The following is a 22540-nucleotide window of genomic DNA, read 5'->3' on the forward strand; positions in this document are numbered from 1 at the left end:
AATATTGATTTATCTGGGTGGAGGATAAAACCCAAAGTTTCAAGGAGTTGTTTAGTGGCTAACACTCCTGCGACAGCTTGATCCCGTGTTCTTCCTAATATGAGAACATCGTCCAGATAGGCCACTACTAAATGTTTTAATTCTCTCAATTTCTTCATGGCCACTTTAAGAATTTTCGTAAATAGTCTGGGAGCTGTCGTTAAACCATTGGGCAAAGCTCGGTACTGCCATAGCTGGCCCCTCCAGATAAATTTCAGATATTTAAAGTAATCTTTATGAATGGGTACCAAATAGTAAGCATCTTTGATATCTATGCTTGCCATGTAGTATCCCTTGGAGATCAGTTGTCTGGCAGTGACAAATGTCTCCATTTTGAAATGTTGATACTCAACAGACTGATTAAGTGATGTCAGGTCAATAATAATGCGACATCCACCATCTTTTTTAGTTTTGAGAAAAATATTTGATACAAATTCTTGCGGCTCGTGTGTGGTCATTTCTATGATGCCTTTAGCCACGAGCCGATCAAGTTCAGCTTGTCCTTCTACCTTCTCAACTGCCGAGGGAAGGAACACCCTTTGGGGCATGTGCTGAACTGGCGGTTCTACGCCTGGTTTGAATTCAATCTTGTATCCACTAATACTGTTGAGTATAAACTGATTGTTAGTAAGGGAGCACCAAACATGCTTGAAGAACCTCAAACGTCCCCCTGTTAATACTACACCCCTTGTCTGTGTATGTTGACAGGAACCAGACCCACCTACCTCCATGTTCACTTGTGGGGTCGTTTCCGGTGGGTCTGGCCCAAGGTTGTCCGTGTTGGTGCTGCGGTGGGGCGGCGCATCTTCCCACGGCTCCGCCCTGGGCCCCGCTCTAAAAAAGAGCACTGGGGGTAGTGGGAGGCGGTCACCAGGCTTTCACCAGCTCGGTATCTGCTGGTGGCTGCCGAGGCGTGCGGCCAACTGGGTGTCTTCGCCCTGCTCGGTCCTGGCCCTGCCCTCATGAGGCCTACTGGTTTTGCCGCCTCTTCCAACTCCTTGAGCCTTTTGGGCAGATCCGCACCAAATAGCAGCGCCTGTCGTTCGGGCGCTGGAGCTTTACAGAGGCCCGCATATGTTGGGTTGAGGGCAGGCCTGATGTTGTCCCGCCGTAGGTTGTTTAGCTCGTACGTGGTGCCGCACATCAGTGCGAGGGCATCTTGCTGGGGTATGGTCAGGTCTTCCTCCCCAACTGACCGAGCAAAGGCGGTGACGGCTGCTGAGTGTAGCTTCAGGACTCGCTGCATTTTTACCTCCTGAGCCCTTATGTGCTGCCCCAGCTGGTTCCAGATCTGCCCATTTACCGTCTTGACCTTCAGCGCCTCGCAATTTTCGGGCGCGATGTAGTTGTCAAGGGCCTGCTGGACAGCCTTGTCCTGCAGCGGGTTGTTGGACAGCCTGTTTATAGTTGCCGCCATTCTGGGTGGCAACACCATCCCAGTTGTTGGTGGTGCCGCATATCGGCCCACTACACCCAGTAGCTCTTCTTCCGGCACGCCCGGCATGCTGACGATATCCTCCGCCTGCCCTTGGGATAGGCCAGCCCAGTCCTGGCCTCCCTTACTGCCCTCGAATATAGAGGGTACAGAAGGGTGTGGAGAGGAGGAGGCCAAAGCCCGTCCTCCTGGGAGATGCCGCATCTCCTCATTAATCATACGTTCGAGGAGCTGCCTCATGCAGCTCATCCGAACGTCTCCCCTTTTCGGTGGGGGAGAGTGTTCCCGTTCCTCCGAATCATCGGAGGACACCGGCCGGTCGGTTTTCTGTGTCGCCTTCCTCCCTGTGCGGGGCGTCGAGATTTGCAGCACTGGGGGGCGGCTCGGTGTCGGGTGAGCGGGAGCGTTGAAAAAGCTCCTCCGCTGCGAGAGGCTGCCGTCCCGCTATGGACCCGTCCTCGGGTGGAGTAGGGCAGGCAGTCCTCCTGGCTGGTCGCTTGCGAGAGGCCATTATTCTCTCTAGCGCGACTCTGAAACAAAAAAGGCACTTACCTGAGGTCTCGTCTTTATGCTGCAGCTGGAGAGCCTGGCTCCAGCTGCTGCCGCTGTTGCACTGCTGACGTAATGCCGCGCCTGCGCGCTGGGTGGGTTCTTCACGTAGTCACTCACGTGACTCCGAAGTAAAATTGGTAGTATTAGTGGCTTTCACACCATTGGATCCTTTTCCAAATTGAAGCTGCACTTAAACAAAAATAAACATTCCTGAAGGACAAAAGATGAATACACTCCGATCGTTATTCAAGAAAAAAGGTTTGTAAAAATCTTAATCGGCACCACAAATGACCAAATAATGTTGTTCAGAAAATAACATAGAAACATGGAAAATAGGTGCAGGAGTAGGCTATTTGGCCCTTCAAGCCAGCACTGCCATTCAATATGATCATGGCTGATCATCTAAAATCAGTACCCCATTCCTGCTTTCACCCCATATCCCTTGATTCCGTTAGCCTGAAGAGCTATATCTAACTCTCTTGAAAACATCCAGTGAATTGGCCTCCACTGCCTTCTGTGGCAGAGAATTTTACAGATTCACAACTCTCTGGATGAAAACGTTTTTTCCACATCTCAGTCCTAAATGGACTACCCCTTATTCTTATTCTGTGACCCCTGGTTCTGGACTCCCCCCAACATCGGGAATGTTTTTCCTATATCTAGCCTGTCCAATCCTTTAAGAATGTTATATGTTTCTATAAGATCCCTTCTCATCCTTCTAAATTCCAGTGAATACAAGTCCAGTCCCAAATAATACTGGACATTTGGTTATCTCAAAGAATGAAGTGCTGGACATACTCAGTAGGTTAGGCAACATTTGTGGAGGGATTAGATAGACAATGCTTCAGGTCAGGACCTCTCAATCAATCTGAAGTAGAGTCCCAACCTGATCTCTCCATTCCCACTTGAGCCTCTTAAGTTTCTCCAGCTCTGTTTTGGTTTGGATCCCAGTAAATGGCAGTTTCTTATCTCTCCACTCTTTGTTTCATTTTTTTCTGCCTTCCATGAACTTTGTATGCAATTTTAACCAACTCAGATTATGCCTCGGAGCTTTAATTATTGAACATTATATCAAAGTGCAAGTGATTGGATTGTGCAGAATTATTTTTTAATTATTCAATAATTGGCACATCAGTATGAACCAAATTATTCTTCAATATATTACATTACAAATGCATGATCATGACTTTTAAGATTACAAAGTAATTTCTGCAACTGTAACCGAAGATAAATTGCTCCTTAATCTCACTTTGAGCTAACATAGAATACGTTACCTAAATCACAGACTTCTCAATACTCATTACTCATCTTAGTCAATACTCATCTTACTTTGCACGAGTACCATGAATTGAATGCATGTTTGTATTAAATTACATGAATCAACTATATAAATTCCAACAAACTACACGATTGTCTAGCAGATAATTTTCTGGATACTTATCACATATTAGCATTTTAGTTCTTGACATGCCATAATTTTAACCTGTGGAAAACTATTCTGCATTCTCATTCTGCTTTGGAATCCTTTTCACTGTTCATTCCTTTTGTCAGCCCTTACAAGCAAGAGGTCCTCACTATTTCAAGAAACAGGTCACCCACAAAATAACAATTGAATTTCAAAGAAAATTAAGAAAGCAATGCCCTATTAGACTGCTTCTCCGGTGGAGGAGGGGATGGAAAGATTGTTTGTAAAAAATAAACCGGATCAAAGGCTTGCTATAAATTACAACAAATCTCCAGCTTAACGGTCCAAACAGGCTTTTAAATTAAAAAAAATAAGCAAAAATAAATACAATATTAATCTACTTTAACTTTGAAATATCGAGCAGTTGCAAAAAAGTATATCTTACTGGTTTAGAAACCTTGCTTCAATCTCATTCTCTATGAAGTTTAGCTTGGGCCTGAAGCTGTAATTCTCACAACCTCCATCTGAACACAGTCTTGAATCTGCAGCATGTATTTTGGGATCAAGTCCTTTTTAATTTTAAGGCTTTGTGAAATAACAATCGTGCCACTCATTGAGTCACCGCTGTAGCCAACGTTAGAAGTAGTTTTATGACAAAAACAACGAAAGAAAGCTATACCTTCAGCTTTCTCCTACTTTACCATTTATTTATTTATACCAAAATGCATTTGGCAATCACACAAGGAGCATTGAAACATCAAACACGATTCACAGCTGCAAAAAGAGTTGAGGCAAAATCAAGATGCTGCTTCATCAAAAGCTTGAATAAATATACACCTTCAGGCGACTCTGCTGTTATAACCAGTCATAGGAATTTCAACATGACTTTGCATTAATTTAGTGTCTGCTAAATATCAATATCCTACTTAAGTGTTATTTTTTTTTAAATCAAGGCTTGTTGACGATCTGACATGTGTTAAAAAGCCCACAATTCAGACCACGTCAGAATCAGAAATACATTTATTGTGGATTTGGTATATTTATACAGCTCTTAAGAAAAAAAAAATCACAATATTTCTCAGCTAATTACCATAATTGTTTTTGAACTTTTGTTTTCATTGTAATGCAGCCAAACACGCATACATCAATTTCCTGCAAATGACAAGGTATATGACAAAATAATTGTGATATAGTTAACACAATTGTCATTCCAATCAAAGCCCAGCAAATAAACTGCAATCTATGTAAGTGGACACATGCATTAAATAACCTAATTTATATGTTGAAGTCTATGCAAATTATAGTGCTTCCATGCATAGTAATGCCTCTCCTCATCTTGGATTTCCTTAAATCTAAATGTGCACTTTTTTAATGCATGAGCTTTTGGAAAGTAAACTACTCCTCAAATTCCTTAAATTCAGTAAATTAAAATGAAATATTATACCAAACTGAGGTATTGTCAATTTCCTATTTAGCGCTCACATCCTCCTATCTAACCTTTAGTGATGGGATTGTCAACTGTCAGAAGGATTCAATATAAATCAATTTGTTATTTGAATGATTCACAAATCCAAGTCTCTTTTTGTGGTCAACTCTAAAAAGATCATATTCATAAAGTAAACATTGCAGATAGTCAATGAAACAAGAACCATTTTAAGTGATATAAATTCTATTATAAACAGTCATGTCTGTCTGATGCGGACCGTTCAGCTTCATTTTTAGAAAACAAAGGAACATTTCTTCACGGTTTTAATTTGATTCCAGTGATTAATTAAGTTCCCAGGGGCTCCATTTAAAATGAGGATTAACCAATGAATAATATCTTTAGTCTAAAATAGTGTCAAATAATTAATTTCCTTCATCAGTAGTTTTCCTTCACTTTACACTTTCCTTTGGGCTTAATTATTTTAAAGATTATATATTACACTAATGATTTACTGACCATGAAATATTAAAATTGCAACAAAATAGGCCTGCAAAGTACTTTAAAATCATGAAAACCCCTTATCCCCATAGTCACACTGGCAAGAAACTGTTTGCATACAGTACAGGAGTCCAAGAGCAAAGAATCATGACATCTATTTAAACCTTATAAATTATAGCTCTTGATGGCCAGCAAGTTACACAGCGCATTCTATTTGATGAATGCGATGTGCGGGAAGGTCCTGTGATATATGCTCATAGTTTCCCTGCACAGCAGTCATGATTCTGTTTACGTGGGGTGGGTGGCGACAATGATGGAGAGGGGGTACTGACGAGGGTTACCAACCTTAGGCTATGTTATGGGGCAAAATAGGAGCTGCGTCAAACAAGGTTGCACGCAACTTTACACTCTCAGTTCAGATCCTATCTTATCAATTCTGTCAATCGTAAAAGCCCCGAGGCCAAACTAAATGTCTTTCCAAACATTGATTGAAGTCCTCAATTCAGTCTTTTGTCAAACAACTCCATTACTGCAGATCAATCAAATATTCCAGTTACCACGCTAGTCCATTTGACCTAGCACTAAACATTTATGCACATGAATTTATCCCCTTAAAGTTTAAATGGTAATTCTGTCACTGGCCCTGGAAGCAGCAAAGCTTTTGTGCAGCAGGGGAGCTGTTGGTGGTTCTGAATAAATAGGCACTGATATTTAGACAAACAATTCAGATGAAACAAAATGGATCAGATCTTTTTTGAAAGTACCTGCACATTGCAATAATAAACTTTGGGGTTCATTGATGGCTTGGAATAAAACTTTCAAATGCAATCTTAAGTGAACTAGATAATTTCTTAAAATATGATAACGATTAAGGGGAGTGAAATTCGAGTGGCTAGCCGCATGGAAAGAAAGCCCAGGATGGCTTACCATTTGCAACTATATTTTACTGATCTTTTGAAAATGCAGTACAGCTGCCGATGATTCTACACTTAATGGTAAACATTGCAGGTACTCAAAAATGTTGAAGTGAAAACATTAAAACAGTTGACCAGAATTAGGGGAAGCACTGCAAGATAGTCTGTGCAGATGTTATGTGTGGTTAGGGAAGAGGATGTCTGATAGGAATGCAAGTAAAGTGGATTGAGGATTAAAGATCTCCAATAAATATTTCTGGACCCTGCTTCCTTTCCCATGGTAATAAATATTAAAACCGCATCAGATAATTTTCCTTCAACACACACTCTCACATCAGCCCCCCGCCCCCTGCCCACAACCTTAACAACCAGATATCAAATTTCTGCATTGTAAAGATCTTTTTCATCAATTTAACGATTCTTTAAAATGTGCAGAACTCAAACATCAAGTTCTAGTTCTAAATGCAATGAATAAGGATTCCACTATTTTCAAGTGAAACTGTGGTCAAGAAATCTGATAACTTGACCAAATTACATATAGTTCATCATTCTTGAATTGCTTGCTACAACATATTTCTCAATTTTGATTGTGTTATCTTTTTATTCACCCAGTCCACTCAAGTGCACACATTATTACAAGAAGGTTCCACAGCACATTTTCTGCAACGGTAATGGAGATGTACATAGATGTACATTCGACCCACCCTGTCCAAGCTGACAAGTTGGCAGGCTGGGCTAGTCCCATTTGTCAATATTTAGTCCAAGGCCTTAGAAAAAATAAAACCGGATGCACGTTTATTTCGAAATCTCGTGACGAGACTACGTGAAGAACCCGCCAGCCCGCATGCGCATCAATACGCCGTCGCGAGATACGGATGCCTTCGGAAATTCTTCGTCAGAGCTTTAACGGTGAAGGTAAAGTTGTTTTTTTTGCAGGAACGGTGCTTCTTGTTTCAACGCGGGTTTGATTTCCAATAGATGGACAAACAAAGAAACAAGAAGAAATGTGCCGCTGAAAATTCAGCGGGGAATGACGGCAACGAGCGAGGTTGGTGGCCGTTACTATCGAGCTCAGAGACGCTAACAGCGGGCTCGCAGATGCTGACAGGAGCGGCCTGCACAGCAACAACCGCTAAAGCTCCAAAAGGGAGCATGTGGGCCACCCCGGTCTCGGAGTAGCTGGCAGGTGTGACCTGCACGGCAACCTCCACTAAAGCCGGGCTCGGAGACGCTGGCAGATGTGGCCTGTACAACAACCTCCGCGAAAGCTCCAAAAGGAGCAGCTTAGCGACCCGGGCTTGGAGATGCTGGTAGGGTGGCCTGCACAGCAACCTCCACGAAAGCTCTGAAAAGGAGCAGCTTAACGACACCGGGCTTGGAGATGCTGGCAGGGTGGCCTGCATAGCAACCTCTGTGAAAGCTCCGAAATGGAACACCTTGGCGACCCGGGCTCAGAGAAGCTGGCAGCGTGGCCTGCACAGCAACCTCCGCGAAAGGTCTGAAAAAGAGCAGCTTGTCAACCCCGGGTTCCGGGAAGACCAAGTCGGAACTGGCTGCCCAAAAGGACAATAATGGCCAGGAAGGCACTGCCTCAACATGTAAGGTTGAGGTTATCAGTCAACTCACAAGAGTGGGGATAACTGAGTGAGAGGCTGGTGATGGGGAGGTGCACTGCACTGACACAGGCAGTTCAATTCAGATATCTGAGGATCTTCTGTTCAGAGGCTGGAAGTTTGAGGATTCCCTTAACAAATGGATAATACCTTTCAGCTCATGACTAAAAAAGAGCTGCCAGCACTCGGGAACAAAATTTGCCATCCCTCGGGGATAGGTGAACAGTAGAGGCAGAACTGGCAAGTAGTATTATATACTTGATTTCACACCAGCTGAATGAGGAGAACATGCTGAACAATGCTGAAAAGTATGTTAGTCCTGATAACTGCCAGACTCGTGATGTACCGAAGGTTAACATCACCATCTGGGACATTCTGATTGGCTAAACGAAATCTTAAGATTTAAAACTACAGCTAGTTCAGAGTGCTCTCACAAGAGGGATTTTGGTGTTTGCGAGGTCGGTGAATGGAACACGACGTCCTGAAGTGCAGCAGGACGCCTTAGCACTGCTGTATAAGGATATCATCCTTAACAAGTTAGTGGCTGAAACCACTATACTGAGGCGGGTTCTAGGCCTACACAACTAAGACAGACCCAGAGGCCTTTTTAGGCGCAGATTATTAGCGCTTACCATGGAGACAGCGCGTGCCACACGCTCAGTCTCAACCTCCAGCAGGCCACGATGTCAGAGCCAGAGGGAAGGGATCGAACAAAAATTAGTGTTAGCAGATGCTATCAATTAACCACCTAATCCCGTTGAGGTAGATGAGTATTATTCCTTCAGCTGCATAAAATGTGCAGAGGATATTCAAGTCGGAGATATATTGAGGCTGTTCAAAAGTAAGTGGGAAAAGATAGCCACTGGCCCTTTCACTTTACTAGCCATAAATGGCTATAAGATCAGATTCAGATTCAGATTCAATTTTAATTGTCATTGTCAGTGTACAGTACAGAGACAACAAAATGCATTTAGCATCTCCCTGGAAGAGCGACATAGCAAATTATTTGAATAAATAATAATAAGTGTCCGGGGGGGGGTTGTGATTGGCAGTCACCGAGGTACGTTGTTGAGTAGAGTGACAGCCGCCGGGAAGAAGCTGTTCCTCGACCTGCTGGTTCGGCAACGGAGAGACCTGTAGCGCCTCCCGGGTAAACAGTCCATGGTTGGGGTGAGAGCAATCCTTGGCGATGCTGAGCGCCCTCCGCAGACAACGCTTGCTTTGGACAGACTCAATGGAGGAGAGCGAGGAACCGGTGATGCGTTGGGCAATTTTCACCACCCTCTGCAATGCCTTCCGGTCGGAGACAGAGCAGTTGCCATACCATATTGTGATGCAGTTGGTAAGGATGCTCTCGATGGTGCAGCGGTAGAAGTTCACCAGGATCTGAGGAGACAGATGGACCTTCTTCAGTCTCCTCAGGAAGAAGAGACGCTGGTGAGCCTTCTTGATCAGAGTTGAGGTATTGTGGGTCCAAGAGAGGTCATCGGAGATGTTGACTCCCAGGAACCTGAAGCTAGAAACACGTTCCACCTCCGTCCCGTTAATGTGGATGGGGGTGTGCGTGCCGCCTCTGGACTTCCTGAAGTCTACAATGAGCTCCTTGGTCTTCTTGGCGTTAAGGGCCAGGTTGTTGTCAGCGCACCATGCTGCTAAGTGCTGGACCTCCTCCCTGTAGGCCAACTCATCGTTGTTGCTGATGAGGCCAATCACCGTTGTATCATCTGCATACTTGATGATGGTGTTAGTACCATGTACAGGTGTGCAGTCATAGGTGAAGAGGGAAATCTGACGTTCTGTCTGACCGGTTTCCTCCACGGCAAGAAAAGCCCTAATTCCCGTGCAAAGAGGAATAGAAAGCTATCCGAGTATAGGTAGTGACATTACACAAAAGGATATGATTGCGGAGATTGTCCATGAACAAGATGAATATATTTCCAATATCTTCACAAGGTCTAAGGAAGATGGAATATACCGAATCATTCTTGATTTGGCTAGTCTGAGCATGGGCTTGGAATGTAACCATTTTAGAATGGATTTTCATTCAGCAAAACTGGTGATAATTGAGGATTGCTTTATGGCCTCAATCGATCTCAAAGATGCATTATTTCTAGTACCAATACATGAGTCACAGGAAATAGTTGACACGCTCATTGTAGGAAAGATGATATATGAAACAGAGGTAGCTGTTTTAGCAACCTAGACACTCCTAGAAGATCTAGGATTTGTTATTCATCCAGGAAAGCCCAGGCTTGAACCGACAAAAACTATTGCATATCTAAGCTTTGTCATAAACTCTTCAGATAAGTCTGTGACCCTACCTACAGATAAGAATTTTGGAGATGCATGCACAGTCTTACTTAAGAATGAGAAGTCTACTATACGACAGGTTGCGAGGGTCATGCATTATGGAAGCCTGGATCGTGAGAAGGTTCTTGCCTTAAAATTGAATGTGGGACATTTTGATAAATGTATGAGGCTGACAACAGAGTCGATATCCGAATTCCAGTGGGGGATTGAGCACACATGAGGGTACAGGGTTCATTGCACCGAGTAAGCCTGCAATCACACTTCAAAGTGAGGGCTGGGGTGTAATGACACCTATACTAGTTGTGGTGGTAGGTGGAATGAGGATGAGTTGAGACATGGCCATAAAATATGGCATCAACTATTTGGAAATGCTAGCAGCATTCCAGGCATTGAGAACATATTGTGGGGATGACCATGATATGCAAATTAGGCTACAACGGGCCAATACAACAGCAGCAGCATATGTTAACCATATGGGAGCTGTAAGTCTCAAATATGTGATGTAACCATATAACAATTACAGCACGGAAACAGGCCATCTCGGCCCTACAAGTCCGTGCCGAACAACTTTTTTCCCTTAGTCCCACCTGCCTGCACTCATACCATAACCCTCCATTCCCCTCTCATCCATATGCCTATCCAATTTATTTTTAAATGATACTGTAGATGGTTATGCATGCAACCATATATGTAACTACCTCATTAGCATATTGTCCCTCCCACATTCTATAGTATAACTGTAGTGTCTGCATGTTCCCTCCCTGTTAGGTTCCAGTACGTGTGTAGACCAGTTGTGGTTAGTACTGGAACGTGTGTTATTAGTGTTTGAATAAAGACCTAGTTAAAGGACTATGGACAACGTCTAGTTTCCTTTACAGATACCAACGAACCTGCCTCTTCCACTTCCACTGGAAGCTCATTTCACACCGCTACCACTCTCTGAGTAAAGAAGTTCCCCCTCATGTTACCCCTAAACTTCTGTCCCTTAATTCTGAAGTCATGTCCTCTTGTTTGAATCTTCCCTATTCTCAAAGGGAAAAGCTGATCCACATCAACTCTGTCTATCCCTCTCATCATTTTAAAGACCTCTATCAAGTCCCCCCTTAACCTTCTGCGCTCCAGAGAATAAAGACCTAACTTATTCAACCTTTCTCTGTACCTTAGTTGTTGAAACCCAGGCAACATTCTAGTAAATCTCCTCTGTACTCTCTCTATTTTGTTGACATCCTTCCTATAATTGGGCGACCAAAATTGTACACCATACTCCAGATTTGGTCTCACCAATGCCTTGTACAATTTTAACATTACATCCCAGCTTCTATACTCAATGCTCTGATTTATTAAGGCTAGCATACCAAAAGCTTTCTTTACCACCCTATCTATGAGATTCCACCTTCAAGGAACTATGCACGGTTATTCCCAGATCCCTCTGTTCAACTGTATTCTTCAATTCCCTACCATTTACCATGTACGTCCTATTTTGATTTGTCCTGCCAAGGTGTAGCACCTCACATTTATCAGCATTAAACTCCATCTGCCATCTTTCAGCCCATTCTTCCAAATGGCCTAAATCACTCTGTAGACTTTGGAAATCCTCTTCATTATCCACAACACCCCCTATCTTGGTATCATCTGCATACTTACTAATCCAATTTACCACACCTTCATCCAAATCATTGATGTACCTGACAAACAACAAAGGACCCAACACCGATCCCTGAGGCACCCCACTAGTCACCTGCCCCCAACCCGACAAACAACCATCCACCATTACCCTCTGGCTTCTCCCATTCAGCCACTGTTGAATCCATCTTGCTACTCCTGCATTTATACCCAACAGTTGAACCTTCTTAACCAACCTTCCATGAGGAACCTTGTCAAAGGCCTTTCTAAAGTCCATATAGACAGAATCCACTGCTTTACCCTCGTCAATTTCCCTAGTAACCTCTTCAAAAAATTCAAGAAGATTAGTCAAACATGACCTTCCAGGCACAAATCCATGCTGACTGTTCCTAATCAGACCCTGTTTATCCAGATGCTTATATATATTATCTCTAAGTATCTTTTCCATTAATTTGCCCACCACTGAAGTCAAACTAACAGGCCTATAATTGCTAGGTTTACTCTTAGAACCCTTTTTAAACAATGGAACAACATGCGCAGTACGCCAATCCTCGGGGACTATTCCCATTTCTAATGACATTTGAAATATTTCTGTCATAGCCCCGGATATTTCTACACTAACTTCCCTCAATGTCCTAGGGAATATCCTGTCAGGACCTGGAGACTTATCCACTTTTATATTTTTCAAAAGTGTCAATACTTCTTTTACTTTGAAACTCATAGTATCCATAGCTACTCTACTAGTTTCCATTACCTCACATAATTCAATATCCCTCTCCTTGGTGAATACCGACGAAAAGAAATTGTTCAATATCTCCCCCGTCTCTTTTGGCTCTGCAGATAGCTGTCCACTCTGTCTCTCCAATGGACCAATTTTATCCCTCGTTATCCTTTTGCTATTAATATAGCTGTAGAAACCCTTTGGATTTACTTTCACCTTACTTGCCAAAGCAACCTCATGTCTTCTTTTAGCTTTTCTAATTTCTTTCTTAAGATTCTTTTTACATTCCTTATCCTCCTCAAGCACCTCATTTACTTCATGCTGCCTATAATTATTGTAGATCTCCCTCTTTTTCCGAACAAGATGTCCAATTTCCCTTAAAAACGAGGGCTCTTTCCACTTTTTACTGTTTCCTTTCAACCGAACAGGAACATAAAGATCCTGTACTCTTAAAATTTCCCCTTTAAATGTCCTCCATTTCTCTTCTACATCCTTCCCATAAAACAAAATGTCCCAGTTCACTCCTTTTAAATCATTTCGCATCTCATCAAAGTTAGCCTTTCTCCAATCAAAAATCTCAACCCTATCTCCAGTTCTGACCCTCTCCATAATTATATTGAAACTAATGGTATTGTGATCACTGGACCCGAAGTGCTCCCCAACGCATACCTCCGCCACCTGTCCCATCTCATTTCCTAACAGGAGGTCCAACACTGCCCCTCCTCTAGTAGGTACCTCTATGTATTGCTGCAAAAACCTATCCTGCACACATTTTACAAACTCCAAACCATCCAGCCCATTTACCGAATGTGTTTCCCAGTCTACGTGTGGAACGTTGAAATCTCCCACAATCACTACTTCGTGCTTACTAATAATATCTGCTATCTCCTTACATATTTGCTCTTCCAATGTACTAGCAAAGTCCATTTGGGCATGGTATATAAGATGAAAATATGGGTGTCTTATCGCAAGATGCCTCAAGACAAGGCAACAGGAATTATAGTAGTGCCAAATTGGCCTACTCAACCATGGTTTCCATTGTAAAAAGGTCTGCTGAAAGAAGCTCCAAACTTTGCTCAAAGACACAAACAGTGGTTAGTTTAACCTATCACTCATGCACCGCATCCACTGCATGATCGTATTGATTTATTAATTTGCAGGATTTAAAGAGACCCTTCGAGCTTATAGGACTATCCAGCAGGACAGTTGACATGATCAGTGTAGCTTGGCGAGAAGGCACAAGAAAGCAGTATGCTACCTACATAAAACAGGGGAAAAGTTTTGTGAAGAGATACATGTGAGCTAATTTAAAGCAAAAGTAGCAGAGTATTGGGGGTTTGTTTCAGTTTGGTTTAATGAGAAACGATTAAGTTATAGCGCAATTAACACTGCTCGCATTGCCTTATCATCATATCTAGTGCTTGGAGTGGGGTAACAAACAATTGGCTCTCACCCACTGGTGACAATGTTTATGGAAGGTGTCTTTAAAGTCTAGATACATAGTGTGGAATGTGTAAGCAGTATTATATTTTTTACGCAATTGGCACCAGTTGCATCCCTAATGTTGGAGCAGCTACTCATGTTAGTCCTGCTTATGACACTTATTTCAGCACGAAGAGCTCAGTGTTTACGCAATCTCCGTCTGGATAACTCGGTCATATCTGACAAGAGGGTAGCATTTTGTGTGAATGAACTCATAAAACAGAGCAGGCACAGTTGAGTGCAAGTTAGAGCTGGCAGCATACCCACCAGATCAGAGATCGTGGGTGTTTATTATGTGAAAAAGTATAGTGAGGTTACTAAGAACCTACGAGATGATGGAAAAGCTTTCTTCATAGTTATAAAAAAGACTCACAAGAGAGTGTCGGTGCAGACTATTTCATGATGGATAGAGTGTACGCTGTTGAACGTGGGAGTGAATACAGATAATTTCAAGTCACACTCTACCAGGGCTGCTGGCACATCGGCAGCCAATAGAATGGATGTTCCCCTTGATCACATTCGTGCAACAGCAGGATGGTCAGATGAACTCACTTTCGGAAGTTTATAATAAACCACTCAACATATCTAGACATTGCAGATAGAAATCTGGACAATGTTACATGAGCTGTTTGTCTGTAACTACAAGGCTTATGGGACTGTGGTCCAGTTAAAGGCGATGAACATTTATGTAAAGTTAGCATCATGTGTTTAAGAAGGAACTGCAGATGCTGGAAAATCGAAGGTACATAAAAAAGCTGGATAATTTAAGAAGGGTTTCGGCCCGAAACGTTGCCTATTTCCTTCGCTCCATAGATGCTGCTGCACCCGCTGAGTTTCTCTAGCATCATGTGTTAATGGCCTATGTCTTTTCTACCATTTATGGTTTATCTGTGTAGTGCGTTCACATACAGATTAGGTTACTGCATGAAACCTCAGAGCTTCAAAGGCATCACGTAGTCTCATCACGAGACTTCAAAATAAAATAGAAAGATTAAACCCTGAATCTCATAAATTTTATTTGGTAAGTCAAAGGTTATTAATCTTTCTATAGCTTGATTCTGGTTCAAGTGGACTGTGGTTTCATACAGTGGCTCTGAAGATTGATGCGCATGCGGGCTGGCGGGTTCTTCACGTAGTCTCTCATTCCAACTTCTCATAAAATAAAGATCAAACTTCAAACGGTAAGTTCTTGTTTAATCTTTCTATTATGACATTAAAGACAAATGGATAGATACATTGATATATACACAAAAAGTTAAGAGAGATGTGAATGAAAAGTGGGTAAATGGAACTAGCGTACATGCGCAACTTGATTGGCATAGACCAGTTAAGTAGACGGGCTTGTTTCCATGCTGTATGACTATATTTCCAACCTCCTTAAACAAAAATAGCCACGCTTTCTCAACATCAACTACATAGCTGAAAACAATAGCACAATCAAATGCTACTTATCCTATGTGTAGGAAAGAACTACAAATGCTGGTTTAAATCGAAGGTAGACACAAAATGCTTGAGTAACTCAGCAGGACAGGCAACATCTCTGGGGAGAAGGAATGGGTGACATTTTAGGTCAAGACCCTTCTTCAGACTGATCACGGTGAGTCTCATTACTTATCCAATATTTACAAACTGGAATCCATACGACATAGCAGACAATAATAATGAATTCCCAAAATAGGAAGACATGAAACCAGTTACATTGTTGCAGAATTCTGGCAAATTTCAGGACTCCCCAAGTACATGACAGCAATTTATGCATTATACAGGTGCACAACCTTTTATCCGACGATCCAAATAACGAAAAGCTCCGAATAGCGACATTTTTTCGGTCCTTGAAGAAAGGTCCTTGAAGACGTTCACCGAGGGCGGCCCGCAGAGGTGACAGCGGAACCTCCGGTCGGTCCTCGAAGAAAGGGGAACTAAGTCCCCATTCATAAAAGAGAAGGTGAGGGTATATTGCGCGGGAGGGTTAATAATTTACAATCTGCTGCTGCCTGCCCGCTGAGTTAAAAAGTTCCCACGGTAGACTCACGATACACAGTGTATCGTGAGTCTTGCGTGGGAACTTTTTAACTCAGCGGGCAGGCAGCAGCAAATTGTCGCTCCCTTCAGTTTCACCCCACCTACACCCCTCTGCTTCCCGGCCATATGTGTGACCCCTTCCCTCCCCTCTCCAGCTCCCCGCCCATTGCACCGGCGCGGGGGCTTTGCACTGCCTTCACGTCGGAGCCAGTGCCAGTCACCGGAGACGTCAGGACCAACGGGACACCGGCCCCCAGGCCCACTGCAAGCATGGGGATCCCAGAGACCCACAGCCAGCAGCAGCCCAGAAACGTTCCAATTCCAGAGGAACACGCTCCCCGTAGGGACCGAAGCTGATGGTGTGCAAGGTGCGTCTTGGTCTTGAGGTTGCGGATGAGGGGGCGCAGCTCGGGCTGTGACGTCTCCGGTACAGGAGCTGAGACTGGGAACTGCGGGGTTGTTTGCAGTTGCAGAGGGAGGGGGCAAGGGCGGTACAGTTCCCAGTCTCAGCTCCATTCCAGGGGGGTGACCGGAGACGTCAGGACCAACGGGACACCGACTGCAAGCACGGAGATCCCAGAGACTCACAGCCAGCAGCAACTCTAGCCCAGCCCCGCTCCAACTCCAGAGGAACCCGGGTTGCGGATGAGGGGGCGCAGCTCGGGCTGTGGGCGAACTGCCACTTGTCGCTGTAGCGGCGCATCGGGGAGCGGGTTCCTGTTGGTCCTGACGTCTCCGGCCACCCCCCTGGACAGGAGCTGAGAGATGTCAGGACCACCAGAAGCCGCTCCCCGATGCGCCACTACAGCGACAAGTGGCAGTTCGCCCACAGCCCGAGCTGCGCCCCCTCATCGGGCCACCGACCCCCAGGCCCACTGCAAGCACGGAGATCCCAGAGACTCACAGCCAGCAACAACTCTAGCCCAGCCCCGCTCCAACTCCAGAGGAACCCGGGTTGCGGATGAGGGGGCGCAGCTCGGGCTGTGGGCGAACTGCCACTTGTCGCCGTAGCGGCGCATCGGGGAGCGGATTCCTCTGGAGTTGGAGGGACAGGGAGACACAGCGGCTTTTGAGAATGGTGGGCAATCACTTCCAAAGTTCTGCCCACACAGTCAGTACACCTCTCCTACACTTGTCTCCCGCACTAAGATCATCTCGCAGAGAATGATCCCAGCCTAACCCTCCCTATTCTCTCCTATTCTGCAAGAAAAAACTACATTGAAGACTCAAACTCGCGATCGAGTAACTGCCGGGATCGAGGCGCAAACTCGCGACCTTGCGGATATGAGCCGAGCACTCTACCACTGCGCCAGCCGTTAAAATCTACGCTAAAAATCTTCCATTCCGAAAGCCGAAAAATTCTGAATTACGAAAAGTGTCCGGTCCCAAGGCTTTCGGATAAAAGGTTGTGCACCTGTATAATGAGACTCGCCGTGATTCAGTAAAACCCTTTTTTCCATCAATGACAGTTGTGAACTATTTTCATTTTCCAGTGTATGACCAATTTTCAAAGTAAAGCAAGCATGACATACTGTATGATTCATTCCTTTTTGCATTCAAATGTGAACGACATCAATAACTTACAGTAACATTCAGAAACCATTGTAGGAAAAAGCATTATGTTATCTAGTATGTCTATAGCTACAAGAATCTAGGCTAAGTGCTCCTCTTGCTATTGGAATTGGATTATTCTTGTCACGTGTACCGAGATACAGTGAAAAGCTTTTGTTTGTGTGCTATCTAATCAAATCAATTCCACAGCTGGTAGACCTGCTGTCATACAGCACCAGAAACAGGTTCAATCCTGACCTCAGGTGCTGACCGTGTGACGTTTGCACTTACTCCGTGTGGTGGTGTTGATTTCCTCCAGGTACTCTGGTTACCTTCCATATCCCAAAGGCATGCAGATTTGCAGGTGAATTGGCCTCTGTAGAGTGCCCAGAGTGTTTAGGGAGTGAATGCAAAAATGGGATAAGATAGAACTCATGTGAACACTCCGTGATCAGCAAGGGCCTGTTTCCATGCTGTATCTCTCCCTAAGCACACTATGGATGTGTACAATTAAGCCATACACAAGCTTAAACATTAAATTACAAAGCAAACCCTGTTGAGGGGTTTAACCCTGTTCAATGAAAAGGATCTCCTTTAAGTAAGCAGCTGAAGATTGACTGTTAAAAGCTAACAGAAACCTGCAAGGTCCTGATTTGGGATGCTTCAACACCCCCTCCCACTCCGTCTCCGACCTCTCTGTCCTGGGTCTCCTCCATGGCCACAGCGAGCAGCACCGGAAATTGGAGGAACAGCACCTCATATTCCGCATGGGGAGTCTGCATCCTGGGGGCATGAACATCGAATTCTCCCAATTTTGTTAGTCCTTGCTATCTCCTCCCCTTCCTCAGTCCCCCTGCTGACTCCTACCATCCCCTAGCCTTCGGGCTCCTCCTCCCTTTTTCCTTTCTTGTCCCCGCCCCCCCCCCACCCCCGATCAGTCTGAAGAAGGGTTTCGGCCCGAAACGTTGCCTATTTCCTTCGCTCCATAGATGCTGCTGCACCCGCTGAGTTTCTCCAGCTTTTTTATGTACTCTTAATAGTGTTATATGTTTCTATAAGATCCCCTCTCATCCTTTTAAATTCCAGCGTATACAAGCCCAGTCGCTCCATTCTCTCAACATATGACAGTCCCGCCTCCCCAGGAATTAACCTTGTGAATCTACGCTGCACTCCCTCAATAGCAAGAATGTCCTTCCTTAAATCTGGTGACCAAAACTGCACACAATACACCAGGTGTGGTCTCACCAGGGCCCTGTACAACTGCAGAAGGATCTCTTTGCTCCAAAACTCAACTCCTCTTGTTATGAAGGCCAAAATGCCATTAGGTTTCTTCACTGCCTGCTGTACCCCCAGATCTCGTTGTACTTCCCCTTTTCCCTACTTAACGCCATTCAGATAATAATCTGCATTCCTGTTATTTCCACCAAAGTGGATAACCTCACATTTATCCACATTAAACTGCAGCTGCCATGCATCTGCCCACTTACCCAACCTGTCCAAGTCACCCAGCATCTTCATAGCATCCTCCTCACAGTTCACACTGCGACCCAGCTTTGTGTCATCTGCAAATTTGCTAATGTTACTTTTAATCCCTTCATCTAAATTATTAATGTATCTTGTAAATAGCTGTAGTCCCAGCACCGAGCCTTGCGGTACCCCACTAGTCACTGCCTGCCATTCTGAAAGGGACCCGTTAATCCCTACTATTTGTTTGCTGTCTGCCAATCAATTTTCTATCCATGTCAGTACCCTACCCTCAATGCAATGTGCTCTAAATTTGCCCACTAATCTTCTATGTGGAACCTTATCAAAGGCTTTCTGAAAGTCCATGTACACTGCATCCACTGGCTCTTGTTATTTTCCTAGAAGAGCCAGAAGACTAATCTGCAACCATATGCCTTTGCATCACTCAGTGTATTGTCTATGATAATTATCCCTGCAAGTTCAATCTATAAGACAAAGCTGCATCTTCAGAACTGTAACCACACAACAGCTTTCCAGCATATTAATCGACATTCCCACGGTCCATGTGCAACATCTCAAAGCTGTACTTGTACGATCTAAAAGCTGTTTAGATGAGGTGGCCAGACAATTTACTGTCATGGGCAAGTCCCCAGACATCAGGTCAAGCAGATGTCCTGTTATATATCTGTTGCAATGACACTGCTGGAATTTGGTCTTTAATGCTAAACAAATTATATACATTCTATTCAATCAAGGAAACAGATTAAAAGGCATTATTCCCAAGTTTCTCTGTCACTACGTAGGCAAATAGCTATGCTAGCCTGCATTAGAGACAATTAAAATGTTTTGAACGTTTCAGAAAAAAAAATATCAATGTTGGCATCGGTATTTGCAATAATACTAAATGTGTTAAAAACAATTATAAGCATCATCTCCACGAATATCAGCCATTTGATCACATTTTAGATAGCATATTTTCAATTATATATTTTACATATCCACTATAACCAGTTTGCTAAACAACATGAATGACGCATTACAGATCGTTCTGGACTTCCAGTAAAATGCTCACAGCTGTTAGACAGAAGGATGCCGTCTTAAAAATCTATTCATGGCAATGGCTGCCAGTAACTGCCTATAGATTTATTTTACACCATGCACAAATGCAGCTGGTCTCGTTATAATTAGCATAATTAATGAAATAGCTGTCGAGCTTTAACAATGCAGTGATGCATTCAAACTGAATATAAACCAAGAGTGAAGCAAAAATACCCCGTATAGAAACCAAAATAAATACTTGTCTGAAATTGGAAATATTTAGCAAACCCTGCTTATGTTTCATGGTCCACATAATAGATATGAAATGAATAGTGATAGAAGACTAATGGAATGAAAGTAACCTCCATAAAGTACCAATAATGAAGACAATGGGTGTCTCGTCTCATTAGCTTACAGCTGATGGCTTTGAACAATAGAGGTCGGAGGCTGCAGCGGGGGTTGGGAAAGCAGAGCCACATTTGCTTTGCTGTGCTCCAAACATATGTTGATAACAACAAGGAGAAAAGAGAGGCCATCTGCTACATTGAATGAGGGAGATGCTAAGAAATTTCTGTTAAAAAAAATGGCATATGGCAATTCAATGGAATATTGTTTTCTGGAGAACATAAAAAGTAAACCTCTGAAACCAGCCATTGCCAATCAAGGTCACGGAATATCGATAATAGAGTTTATAGAGCATCTCAATCACAGCAATAAATGTGAAGCTGTTTGTGATTTGCTAATGAGAGTAAAAATAGTTAATACATTTCCTGCAAAGTTACAAATGTTAGATGGTCAGCTGTCCAAATAAGCATGCTGTCTTTGTAAAGTGGTAACAACATTCTGAACACAAAATCTCCAATAAATGACTTCCTATTAGATTGATTTAAATTAACTTAAACATGCAGTAACATATGTACTTAAATGTGGCTCTGATGAATTGGATGGGAAATGCTCCTATATTCTTTGAAGTAGTACTTTGGAATTTTGAATATCTATCAGAGCAAAGGGGGACATTGTGTTAATATTTCCACAGTGCTGCACCAGGATTTTGTACTTGTATCTCCAACAAAGGATGGTTCCAAATTCTCCTTTCTCCAGTGGAAGTGTTACCAATGGAACCATGGACATCTTTTTCAACAGCAAGACTCTCTCAACATATTCACTCTCCTCATTAATCAGATCAAGTGGCACCTTTACAATTGGTTTCTATTAAGTAAATTAAAATTGCAGTTTCAGCAAAACATTCCCAAGAACAATATGATTGCACTTGGGAAGGTGCAGTGGAGATTTATGAGAATATAGTAGGAAAGATCATATATATGTGGGTTGTTTGCGGAACAGTGGGGACTGAGGTGGATTTAATAGCCATGTAGAAGGTTATATGGGACCCAGGTGGAGTAAATGGGCGAAACCTATTTTCTTTCATAACATATGGTTTGTCACCCCATAGTGATCAGGTCAACATCATGGGCTATTGATCTAAAGTTATTGAAAGACTGTTTAGATGGGAGATGAAGCATATTTTTCTATCTAGACGTTGATAGAGTCTGTAATGCTGTGCATAAAAGGGTTGCAGACGCAGAGATGCTCACAGTTTTTGAAAGGTACATGAATGTGTTTTCAAAGAGCTGTACCTGCAGATTACGGACCTAGTACTAAAAACCACCATGAGGCTGGATAGCTTATTTCCACTGGTTCAGTAACCTCCATTTGTGTTATTTATTTTCTGTGACTATGATTTTACCACAAGGTTCCAACAATTTTATCCCTGCAATCACATCTCTTTATTTTTCTCATGTTCCCTGCAATCCAGATACACGGAGGATCCTGCAGCATAAAACAGCTGGCACACTTACATCAAATCTTAAGCATTCTATTGAAAGGCTGACAACAAAGCTGTCCCCAGAAGACGCTAAACGGCAGAATATATAACTGGATGCATCAAAAAGAATTCATGCCAACAAGCCATTTGAAATTCATATAAAGTAAAGTAGCTTCTACTGTGATAGGTTTGACTAGCAACTGCATACTGTTAACCTTTGCATGTGGATTTGAAAAATAAATATTTAGAAACAGCAAAATCTTTCTAATTAACCTGCTGCTGCTTGATTCCAAACAGTAAAACAGTCACGTAACAATAAATGCGATATTCCCATTCTGCATTGGAAAAAGGCAGCCAACGGGGACAAATTATCTAACGCTCACACTGCACAATCCTAAATATTTTAGATAAGATATACAAATAGGAAGGATTTAGAGGGCTATGTGCCAAATAGGACTAGCTCAGTCTGCCATCTTGGTCAACATGACTCTATTAACCCAGCCAGCAAGTTATGTGAATTAAATGTAACTTTTTGTCAGTTTAATTGCTGGTCATAGGGCACAGGAACAGGCTCTTCAGCTCAAGTTGCCAAGGCCGCCTAATATCCCCTATCTAAGCTAGC

The 22540-nt window shown here is 43.2% G+C and overlaps 1 protein-coding gene across 3 annotated transcripts in view; it reads right to left on the reverse strand.

Moving 5' to 3' along the window:
- trim9 (tripartite motif containing 9) overlaps nt 1-22540 on the reverse strand; it is an 81201-nt gene that overhangs the window by 53930 nt on the left and 4731 nt on the right. The window lies entirely within an intron of this gene.

Source organism: Leucoraja erinacea, chromosome 9 (genome assembly GCF_028641065.1).
Source record: "Leucoraja erinacea ecotype New England chromosome 9, Leri_hhj_1, whole genome shotgun sequence".
NCBI classification, from domain to species: Eukaryota; Metazoa; Chordata; class Chondrichthyes; order Rajiformes; family Rajidae; genus Leucoraja; species Leucoraja erinaceus.